Consider the following 11359-nt stretch of genomic DNA (forward strand, 5'->3'; position numbering starts at 1 on the left):
CTCTTTTCAGTCTGGCTCTTCTTCCCTTCCCCTCCCCTCACATGGCCTGGCTCAGGGTCATGTTCACTCTGGACTCTCCCAGAAGGGGCTGTCTCTCATCCCTTTTATCTACAATATATCTTATCCTCCACCATACCTAGGAGCAGTCCTCTCTCTCTCTCCCTCTCTTTCTTTCTCTCTCTCTCCTTTCCTTTTTTCATTCAGTCACAGCCAGTGGCAATGGAAGGTCTGGCAATAGCTTTTAAACCCTACCTTAGTCCGGCTTGCAATGATCAGCCCCAGCTGATGCTCTGAATGGCAGTTTTTAAAAGACTCAGCCAGCTGGGCACAGTTGTGAATGCCTGTGATCCCAGCACTGGGGAGGCAGAGGCAGGTAGATCTCTGTGAGCTGGAGGCCAGCCTGGTCAACAAAACAAGTCCAGGACAGCCAAGGCTACAGAGAGAACCTCCCTCTCCAAAAACCAAACCAACCAAACAAAAACAAAACAAACAAACAACCCCTCAGAGACAACAGGACTAAACTAAGCTGGATTTCCAGACTCACAGAAACTACCACAGAAAAACCTGTAATTTCATAATAATTTGCACTATAATTTTTACTTCAGTAGTCGAAATGATAATACTGTTTAAATTCTCTCTCTTTCCCACCCCTTGAAATGTTAAACTGCCTCACAGCCCTGGAGACCCTCACTATCATGCTGAACAGAGATAGTGAACCTGTCACTCTTCTTGTTTTTTTTTTTTTAAAGGGAAAACTTTTAAGATGCTTTGGAGCATTTGTGTATTACTTTTTATCATAGCAGATGAAGGTATTTTAATTTTGGTGTGCGTGTGTGTGTGTGTGTGTGTGTGTGTGTGTGTGTGTGTGTGTAAGTGGACTAGAACGTGCATGTGTTGCATCGGTAGGTGTGCATCCTTGTGGAGGCCATGGAAGCCATAGTTGTCCTGCTCTGTCGACCTGCGCTTGGTTCCTTGGCTGAACCTGGAGTTAGGCTCGTGGCAGGCAAGTCCCAGGCTTCCTCCCACCTCTGCTTCTTCCTTTCTCTCTCTCTGATCAACCTTTTTTGCCTTTATTTTTTCATCTTACTTTTTGTTAATATGGAAAGAATTGGGTTTTGTTGTGTGACATGTTCCTGAACGTACATCATTCTCCTTTGATCTTATTCCCCTCACTCCCACCCCCATTTGCAGTTTCCCTCTCTCTCACTCCCTTCCTCTCCCTAAATTGCCCCTGCTTTCATGACGTATATATTTTATTACTTCCTCTTGTCCCTGACTCCTGTTCGGACTTCTTCCCCTTTCTGCATTTATGCTCCTCAAACACGCCCCTCGAAGCTGGTGAGAAAACACACATCTTATCTTTGAGAGTCGGCACTCCTTCACTTAACGTGGTAGTCTCTGGTTTCCCTGAATGCTACAGTTTCATTTTTCCTTTAATGCAGGAAAAAAAAAATCCACTTTATATATACACACCATGTTTTCTTTATACCTTTACATGTTGAAAGACACTGAGACAGGCTGTGCAAATGTTTGTGTACTTTGCTGACTTGGAATCCTTTGGGGCCTGGGTTGGAGTGCCATAACTGAATTAAGTGATAGTTCCTCTAGTGTCCTTTGGGACCTCCAAGACTGATTTCCACGGTGACAGCACCAGGAGCACCACTTTACATTCCTATCAGTTGTGCTTGTGAGTTTCCGTTTCTCCTCATCTACCCTCTTGAGCATTGCTGCTGTTGGTGGTTCTTTCAAAAATTGATAGGCTATATGTGTCTCACCGATTGAGGAGTGTGTCTTGTTCAATTTATCAGTCCAGTTTTTGATTAGATGACTTGGGCTTGGGGATTTAATGTTTGCAGCTCACTACAGATCCTAGACATTGTTTCCATGTTCAGTGTTGTCTTGTTTAGCTTTCTATCGCTGTGGTAGAACACCATGACCAAAAGCAATTTGAGGAGAAACGGGTTTATATCCTTAATGCTTTCTTACAGTCCATCAGCAAAGGAAGTTAAGGCAGGATTATTTCATCTTTGAAGAGCTGTCTGCAGTGGGTAGCAGATACATTCATTAGGCCAGCAGGAGTACTCATGGGCTTTTCATTATTCAGTGTTTGCTTAACCCACAATCGACCTTCCGATTCCAGGAAAGACGATGGGAATGGTAGGATGCTGACCCATTGAAATGCCACTGTGGGTGTTTAGTGCATATCTGTTATATAAATGTCACATTTTCTAGTGACTCTACGATTTTGTCTAACATCCCCATAATATTTCAGATTCCACTTTGGAAATTGTTGAGCAAATTATTTGTTTCAGCTGATTATCTTGAGCAAATTCTATTCTCCATAAAGTGTTACCACCCAAGCTCCTTTCCAAAAGAAAAAGTAAATCCTAGGTTTGGTTAGGTCTCTTCAGTTCATAGTTTGTCTCTTGATTCTTGATTCTTCTGTCCCAGTGAGAAAGTGGACAGCATTTAGAACTTTTTCCAAAGAATAGAAGGCTCTCCCTTCTTCCACACATCACAAGCTACAGACTGCTGCTAGTGTTCCTTTTCCTTTCTTGTAACTTTCAGTTACAAGAAAGTCTTCTGGAGCGGTATGTACTATTGTTTTGTTTAGCAAAACAAATAAAGCTTCATTTTAAAAAAAAGAAGGCTAAAGATTGTTTTCATGGAAACAAGTAAGCTGTAATTGGCGTCTAGAATTAAACTACATTTATTTTGATTGCTGTAGACAAGTCCAACATGGGAATGTAGAGGCCTTTTACTCACTGTTTCCATGAGGGACTCATGACCTTTAGAAAAGGCCTGGCATGAAAAAAAAAAGTCAGTGTTAATTTACTAAGATAGCAAGACTGTCGGCTGCTGAAAATAGTTGTACGGGGTAACACACGGCCTGACTCTCCAAGATCCCACGGTCTGAGTAGATCTGTGGGTATGAATGGATACTGTTGTCTCATACCTATATGAGAAGGTCAGGGTGTCAGACTTAGCAGCTAGTGAAAGCTCAAAGTCAAACCGTTGCGAGAGATTTTTAAAAGTTAGAACCATGTGGCTTCGAGCCACATCACATGAGTTCTTCATGACAAGAATCACAGAGGAAGCATGACATATGACCTCAGCCTTCTTGCCTAATCGTCGCATCATTTAAAAAGCTAAACCTGTGCTTCTGCTTGAATGAACGTTTATTCTAAAGACAAGTGCCTCACTGTCTTGCCGTAGGCTGGTCTTGAGCTCCTGTGCTCAAGTGATCCTCATGCTTCAGCATCCCAAGTGGCTGGCTGATCTTTGAGGGTTTTGGTATCGGGCTAGAGAGATGGCCCAGTGGTTAGGAGTACTTGTTGCTCTTGCAGAAGACTTGGGGTTGGTTCCTCGCACCCACACAGTAGCTCACAACCACCTGCAGCTCCACTTCCAGGGATCTGACCTCGTCCTCTGAACATTGCACACGAAGCACATAACTCCACGCGGGCAAAACGTGTACACATAAAACAAAGAAATCTTTAAAAGATTTTTGGGGCTTAGAAAAAAAAAAAAAAGCAAGACCTCTAAGTAAAATACACAGAATGGTCAAGCCTGCCTGAATCAAATTATCTCAGCGTTCTATCCTTAATAACCATCTGATTTCCTTTTGCTTTCCTAAGCAAAATGCCAGGTCTAATTAGAAACAATTACTGCCTACAGATGATGATTTTAGTTTCAGAAAGCCCCTCACTTTTGCTTTTTCACAGTTTGCATTCAATGACATATTAAGGCCCTAGGAGGTGTCTAATTTAGCTAACTTGACTTTTCTCGAACTACGACACATCTAACAAGAATGGATTTCCAAGTAGAGTTCTTCCTAGTGTTGATAATTATTGTTATATATGGGAAAGAGTAATGGTTTGACCGGTGTATGTTGCTAAGTCATTAATTGTGTGAAAATGATAACTTAAAAAAAAATCCATCTTTATATTAACCAGAGTACATTCACTAAATCCTCTTTAAAAGTGGGAGAAAAGAAAAATTACCCCAAATTCAGCAGCAAATAACTTGGAGTAAGTGTCTGACTACTGGGTTTTAAAATGAAAAATTTGTCTGCACATTCAATTTGAGTATAAAGTCTCTGAGGTTGGACAATTGTGTTCAAGCCAGCCCCTTGCCTCAGCTACTTTCTCTGTGGTCTGGAGGGGGCTAGGCTTGCTCTCCTTCTTTCCTCCCTTCCCATTCCTCTATCCCTTCTTTCCCTCCCTCCCTCATTTCCTTCCTTCTGCAACTCCCGCAATGTGCAGGGCCCTCTCCTGAGTACTGTAGTTGGCTAGGGTCAGGGGCAGCTCTTCTACTCTGCCTAGGTTCTGCAGAGCCCTCAGACATCAACATGTCCCTGGTCAGCAGCCCAGACCAGGGACATGCACCTGTCCTTTGGTGGTGACAGACCCCTGCTGATGCAGGGCTATGGCCCCAGACGTGGCCCCAGTGGCCGCACAGGCCAGGTCCCCACTGTGGTCCCAGCTCACATCACCAGCTACTTGCCCCCGTCTTTCTGTTTTCCTTTCTCTTTCATTTCTCTACTATTTGCTCCTCTTAGTGGTGCCAGGGTCTCTGACTGTCTGGTGTCATCTCAGGAGTGGTGTCCGGAGTGCTATGTCCCGCTCATGCATTACGGTGCCCAGCAGGGTCATCCTCGCCACGGTCTGCCCCGTTCCCCTAGGCCTGCCCAGTGCCCGACTGGTGGGCATCTCAGGCTAGCTTCCTATTCAGGCCCCGTGTCACCAGTCTGGTGACCATTTTGGGCTCACTGCTCCATGCGAGGGTCATCTGTCTGGGGCTCACTCCTGCCTGTGTCCTCAGTGCTGGGAGCTGTCAGAGCCTGCGCAGTGCTCACCTCAGGCTCACTTTTTGGTTACTATAGACTCAGGTGTTCATAGGTCGAAACAATAAGCATAGACACAACCTCTCCCCTCTCTGCCACCTACCGACACACGTGTGACACAGCAGCCACACCCTCTATGCTTCCTAGGATCAAGTTTCAGTCTCCACAGTGGATATCCAAGTTGTCCTCCCTGTTGAAGAGGCTGGCCTCTCTTCAAGGTATAATTTTTTTGCACCTTTGAGGAGAATCAGTCGGCTGCAGGTATGTGGGTTTATTTCTGGGTCCTAAATTCTATCCCATCAGTCTGCCTGCTGTCTGTGTTGTTTTGACATATAGTAGCATTATCTAGAGACTGGTATTGTAACATCACTAATTTTGCTCTTTTTTTTCTCAACTGCTTTGGCCATTCTGGGTATTTTGTGCTTCTTTATAAATTTTTTTTTTCTAATTCTATGAACAAATGTTACTGGTGTGTTGATGGAAATAAAACTGTGGTATGCTTTGAATGACATTTCCTCCGAAAACAAGAACACAATAAGGATATCTGATCTCTTTGCTCTTACTCATTATGTAAAACTAGAACTTGTAGCTACAGCAATTATCCAAGAGACGGAGACAGGTAGGAAAACAAATAGGTTCTTCCTCTTTCTAAAGGTGTGTGACTATATACATAGAAGAACCTAGAGAGTCCACCAAGAGACCATTTAAACCAATAAAGTTAGCAAAGTAGCAGGATATAAAATCAACATGAAAATGCAGTAGCTTTCAATTCACCAAGTGTGAACTTGCTGAGAAAAAATTCAAGAAGACAATTTTATTTACAATATAACATATATATCATATATATGATACATATTATGTTATAGAATTCCTATTACTAAGATTTACTATTAGTACATATTAATTATTATGGTGTTTTTTTTTTAACTCACCATTACATAAACCTATTGTTTATTCAGTTTATTGTGGAGCCTAACGTGCAAGACCAATGGCTTGATAATGAGGGAAGGAGAGACAAGGGAAGAAGATGGCTGAGGGCCTCCACTTTAGGTGGAAAGCACACAGGTCCACATGTAACTGTAGAAAAGGAAATCAGTGTTATATATGGTATATGGCTGAAGGGGAGAGGTGAGTTTTCCAGGGAAGATGGAGGGAGATGAGAGTCACTAGGAAGATACCATTTAAGATGACCTCTGAAGATGTGTTGTAAAAAACAGCAAGGAAAGTAGTATGATGTCCTCTTTTGAGGGAGCAGGCTCTGGTGACCAGTAAAAACCATTTGACATTCCACATTTTCTAGCAACTGAAGTCTTAAAGACCTTTAAAGAAATGGGCAGCAAGGGCCTCTGTGAGCTGTGGCTGGACAAAAGGATTTCTTTTTTCAGTGCGGATGCTTTTGGGATCTCTTAACATCCTCAAGATGACCACCCTACTTGTGTATTCCAGCTGGGTCCATTTAGATCCCAATGCTCTTTGGAACATGGATCCTTTTCACGTCGATGCTACGTTATATTTTCTCTTGACACCTTTCCACAAGGCTCACTTGTGTTCATTTGCACCCATGTGCTTACAGTGGGTCCAGGCCATCGCCGGGTTGCTGGTGTTGGCGAACAGTCCCCATGCTCTGTTTCAAGAGTGATTTCTTTTATTATTGGTTTACATTTTGCTACCAATAGCATGATATCACGTACCCCTGGGTCTGTACTGTTCTTTTTCATAACACATAATGAGTGTTAGAACCGGCTCCACAAATGCATTGCCTGAGCTTATTGCCTGAAGTGAGATGCTTTTAATATTTTCTCCACATGTGAACTCCGTGTTTCCCTTAGCCTTTCTTTGATTTCCATGTGGTTAATCTCCTACCCCTGCAGGAAGCCTGGATCTTCAGTGATTTGCCTTTTGAATTCAGTGAATACATCAATCACAATAAATGGTCTTTTCACCAGTCGTGTTGAGTTACAGTTATAAAAAACATACTCTCATTTTGTATCATTATTGGTGTTAATGACACTTTTCAGGACTTGGAAAACTGAGTTTTAGAGCTGCCACAAAGCAACAAGTTGTCCTATTAAATTGAAGATTGCCTGACTTGTGTCATGATGCTTGCTTTTAAGTTTTAAAAGCATGGAGTCAGTACAAAGCCTTTTAAAAATGTGTATGTGTGTGTGTTTTCTTAAGTCTCTATAAGATGAATATATTAAATAGGCATCTGTAAGTTATTTAGAATTCCCTGATAATATTTTTGATTAAACAAAACAAAACCTGTTGCAGGGTCTCTCACTGCATTAACTTCATAGTGATTCTCCTGCCTCAGCATCCTGAGTGCTGGGATTACTGGTGTGTGTCACCCTTCCTGGCTGATTTGCTACTGAATGTTTTCTATAAATAAGATCTAACTTCATAGGCATATACAGTTCTGAGTATACATAAGCAGAAGCTGAACTCTAAGCTGTTAATGTTGGTCACATACATTATTTTTCATTTACATTTTTGAATGTTTAATTCCATCTATCTTTATTTCCCTTCTAACTCCTTCTTTGCCCCCCTCTACTCCCTTTCAAATTCATGATCTCTTCTTCAATTGTTGTTTTACACACACACACACACACACACACACACACACACACACACTCCACACACCCTGCTGTTATGCCAGTATAGATGGGAAATTTCACAAGGTCTCACTGCTAGATGAAGAACTATTGGCAATCGATGGCTGCTGAAAGGGAGAATCCATTTCAGAGTCAAACCGCCTAATAGGTTATCCCATGCTCACACACACGTACGTGAGCCACTCTATTGTGTTCTGCTTCCTCTGTTTATGTTAACAAATGCTACAAGAATGGGATTTTAAGATTTGTATCCATGTCTCTCTGTGTACCGTCAACTTGTATGTGACAGAGAAGGATAAACTTGGCAGGTCTTGTATTTCTGTTTTCTAGGTAAAAGTATATTGGGCCAGAAGTACCCTGTGCTTCTAAGACACACTGGACCCAATCTTTCTGCCACAGGACATAGCATTGCCCCACAGCCCATTCCTATTGCTCACAACATTTGCAGACACCAGTGACATTTCTAAGGTTCCAGTTATACACTTGTTTTCATTTCTTTACTGCCCTACTTGACTATTGTAAGCATTTTAATACTTGCTTCAAAACTCTACAGTTTTGTGCGCTTTTTATTCTACAGTGAATTCTGGAAGTTAGAAATGCTGAAAACATTAGAAATTATCTCAGATGCTCTTGTTTCAGTATTTTTACTTGTGTAGCTTTTATAGTATCTCCAATATAATTTGAATCCTGGGGCTTATTCATTCATCCATCAACTGAGACAGGGTCTTTAAGAAACTTTTAATTTATTCTTTGAGAATTTTATACAATATATTTTGATCAAACTTAGGCCCAATGATTTCTCCAACTCCCCCCAAATCTCTCTACACTCTACTTCATATCTTCTTTTCTTTAATAACTCATTGACTCTGATTTGTTTTGTGCATATACTTCTGGGTCTACGGCCATCCGCTGGAACATTATTGATCTACTAGGTCCAAGGTACATTGCCCTAAAAGAAAACCAACTCTCCCTTCCCTAGGAGCCATCCATTGTCTACAGTTTCTCAGTTAGGGGTGTGGCTCATGAACCCGTTTTCACTCCATGTTAGAGTTTTGATTGGATTGTTCTTGTGCAGGGCACCACAGCTGCTATGAGTTTACACACAGTGGTCCCATTATGTCCAGCAAACACTGTTTTACCCCAGTTTGCTTTTGGACTTCTGGCTCTTACAATCTTTCTCCCACTCTTCTGTGATGGTCGCTGGGCCTTGGGTAGGGGCTGTGATATGGATGTCCCAGTGGGGCTGGGAAGTCTCCACTCACATAGTTTCTAAACTTTGCCATGGTTTATATAAGTTTGTGTCAAGAGCCATCTACTGCATAAAGCAACTTCTCAGATGAGGTCTGAAGGTGAGCTAATCTATGAGTGGAGAAAGACAAACTTAAAAGGCAGTTTCATACTATGCCCATTGTTACCCCCATAACGTTCACGCCACCGTTAACGATCATAGAGATCATGGCTAGGGAAGACATCTGATGACATTTCTCCCTGGGATCCCACACAGCACTGTTGGGACTATGAAAACCTATTAGAAGGGAGGAAGCTTCCTGGTTAGTACCCATTCGGTTCTGTGCCCTATGACCAATATATACAGTTTCTTCCCAACAGGGTCTTACAATGAACTTTGAGTGGGTGATCAAGAGCTGTGGCAATATCTTGCATTGTTTTGGTGCTCTCTGAGACACCTCTGATCAGCAACTCGAGGGAAGGTATCCAACATCTAGACTGGGCTTTTTATTTGGCAACCTATGGCTTCTGAGATGAGTATAATCTTCTATGTAGTCTAACTTCAATCAATCTATCTATCTATCTATCTATCTATCCATCCATCATTTATCTATCATCATTTAGGAAGCTTATACAATAGTAAAGTTTTCATATGGCATTTTCAAACATCCTCAGAGTTTGTTATTCCTCTCCCATCCCCCTTTCTCTACCCTACTCTCTGTGATCCCTTTCCCCACTAAAACCTCCCTTCCCATCATTCCCTTTTCCCTTTTCATATCTAACTTGTGTTCTACTATCCCCACCTTCCTCAAAAATCTTTCTTCCTGCCTTGGACCTAGTTTTCTGGATTCTCTAGGTGTTCCAAATTAAACACACAAGTCTAAAAATTTAACACTAAGATTCATATATGAGTGAGAACATGTCACATGACAAAGTTGTTTTCCTGGGTCTTGATTACTAGGTGTAGAATACCTTCCCTCGAGTTTGTGGTCAGAGGTGTTTCAGAGACTACTGAAACATTACTAGAGACTGCTGCAGCTCTTGGTTACCCACAAGTTGATAGTAAGATCCTGTTGTGGAAAACCACACATGATCATAGAGCACAGAAATCAAGTCGGTACTAACCAGGAAGTTTTCTCCTTTCTAAATTGTCTTCTCTCTTTTAAGTATACTGAGTGAGGACTCTGTATAATGTTTTCTAGGTTCATCCTGAATTTCTCTTATTTTTTTTTATAGCTGAATAAAATTCCTTATATTTATAGGTACCATTGTAGCTAACGTTTGCTACTCTGTGGATCTTTTTGCTTACCCTTTCTCTCTCCCCCCCCCCCCCCTTCACCACCTGTCACTAGCTAGGAGAAAGGATAGAGGGAAGAGAGAGACAGAGTTCCCTGAATCCAATTTCTTTTCTTTGTTTCTTCTTTAAGCAAGACTAGCAACAAACTGCAACAAATGCTCCCCCATGAAGTGGAAGTTTCTGAGTTCTTTGGAAACTCACTTGTGTCATGTGAACATGTTTTTGTTTGGGTCCCAAGTGTAGGGTGTGGGAATGTTTTTCCCCATCAGAAAATAGCCCTAGCCAGAAGGCAAGTGATGTTTGTCAGCTGGAAACTGGATCCTACCTTGTTGAGGGGTGTGGTTTTTGCTAGCTAGAGAACGTCCTTGTGTGGGCTCTGAGAAGGGATAAATAGAAGCCCAAAGACAGCAAGGCAACCTTTTTTTCATCTCTAAGCGTTTAAAGGTTCATATCCATGTGCTGGTTTTCTGAAGAGAGAAAAGCTCTTGAGAACTTTTCATACTGCCTTTGCAAAGTTTTGCTGCTTCAGCAGACTCCTGCTATTTGGGAGGAGTCTTGCTGCTTTGGCTGAATGGTCCCACCGCTTTTGCTGTTGTTTCTTGTTTGCTGCTGCTGCTGTGGTTTGCTGCTTTGCTGTTTGACTGGACTGCTGGTACACTGATGACTAAGACCGGTATATCCCCCAAAGAACCCAATGACCTTAGTCAGCAGGAAGTAGCTGAAAGAGGTCTACAGCCCTTTTCCCTACTAATCTACCTAAGATCAGGGAGGGGCTGGTTTCTAGCATTTTTATACCCTCTGAAAAGTTCCCAGAATTCCAAATGTCACACAATTACAGACACTATCTGTAGTTGGTAAAACTATGTCTCTCCTAGAGCACAAGGCTAATAAATCATAGTCTGAACAGTCCCAGATTCAATCATAGGGGACAATCTGAAGCAGGCCCTTATTCCCATACCTGGGATTAAAACAAAACATATTCTTATAATATTTTTGTGTTTTCTAAAAGAAATCAAAATTTCAGAATTCTCACTACACACCATATTTTCATTATCTGTGGACATCTATGCTGATATGACACCCTAAGTATTGCAAACAGAGGAGCTATGAACATAGATGAGCATGTGCCTTAGTTGTTTGCTTTCCACTGCTGTGGTAAATACCACCACCAAAAGCAACTGAGGGAAGAGAAGGCTTATTTTTGGGTTACACCTCTGTATCACAGTCCATCATCAAGGGAAGTGAGTGAAGAAACTTAAGGCAGGAGCCTGGAGGAAGGAACAAAATAGAGGCCACAGAAGCATGATGCTTATTGGGTAGCTCCTCATGGTTTATTTATTTATTTATTTATTTATTTATTTATTTATTTATTTATTT

At 41.8% G+C, this 11359-nt stretch overlaps 1 non-coding gene across 1 annotated transcript; it reads right to left on the reverse strand.

Annotated features, from left to right (window-relative positions):
* Nucleotides 1-4867: 4867 nt before the first annotated feature.
* On the reverse strand, nt 4868-5000 carry LOC129672492 (small nucleolar RNA SNORA17). The gene has a single exon (XR_008719508.1). It is a non-coding gene; the product is annotated as a small nucleolar RNA SNORA17 (small nucleolar RNA).
* Between the last annotated feature and the right edge of the window lie 6359 nt (nt 5001-11359).

Source organism: Psammomys obesus, unplaced genomic scaffold, assembly GCF_907164565.1.
Source record: "Psammomys obesus unplaced genomic scaffold, mPsaObe1.curated_primary_1811, whole genome shotgun sequence".
Taxonomy (NCBI): Eukaryota; Metazoa; Chordata; class Mammalia; order Rodentia; family Muridae; genus Psammomys; species Psammomys obesus.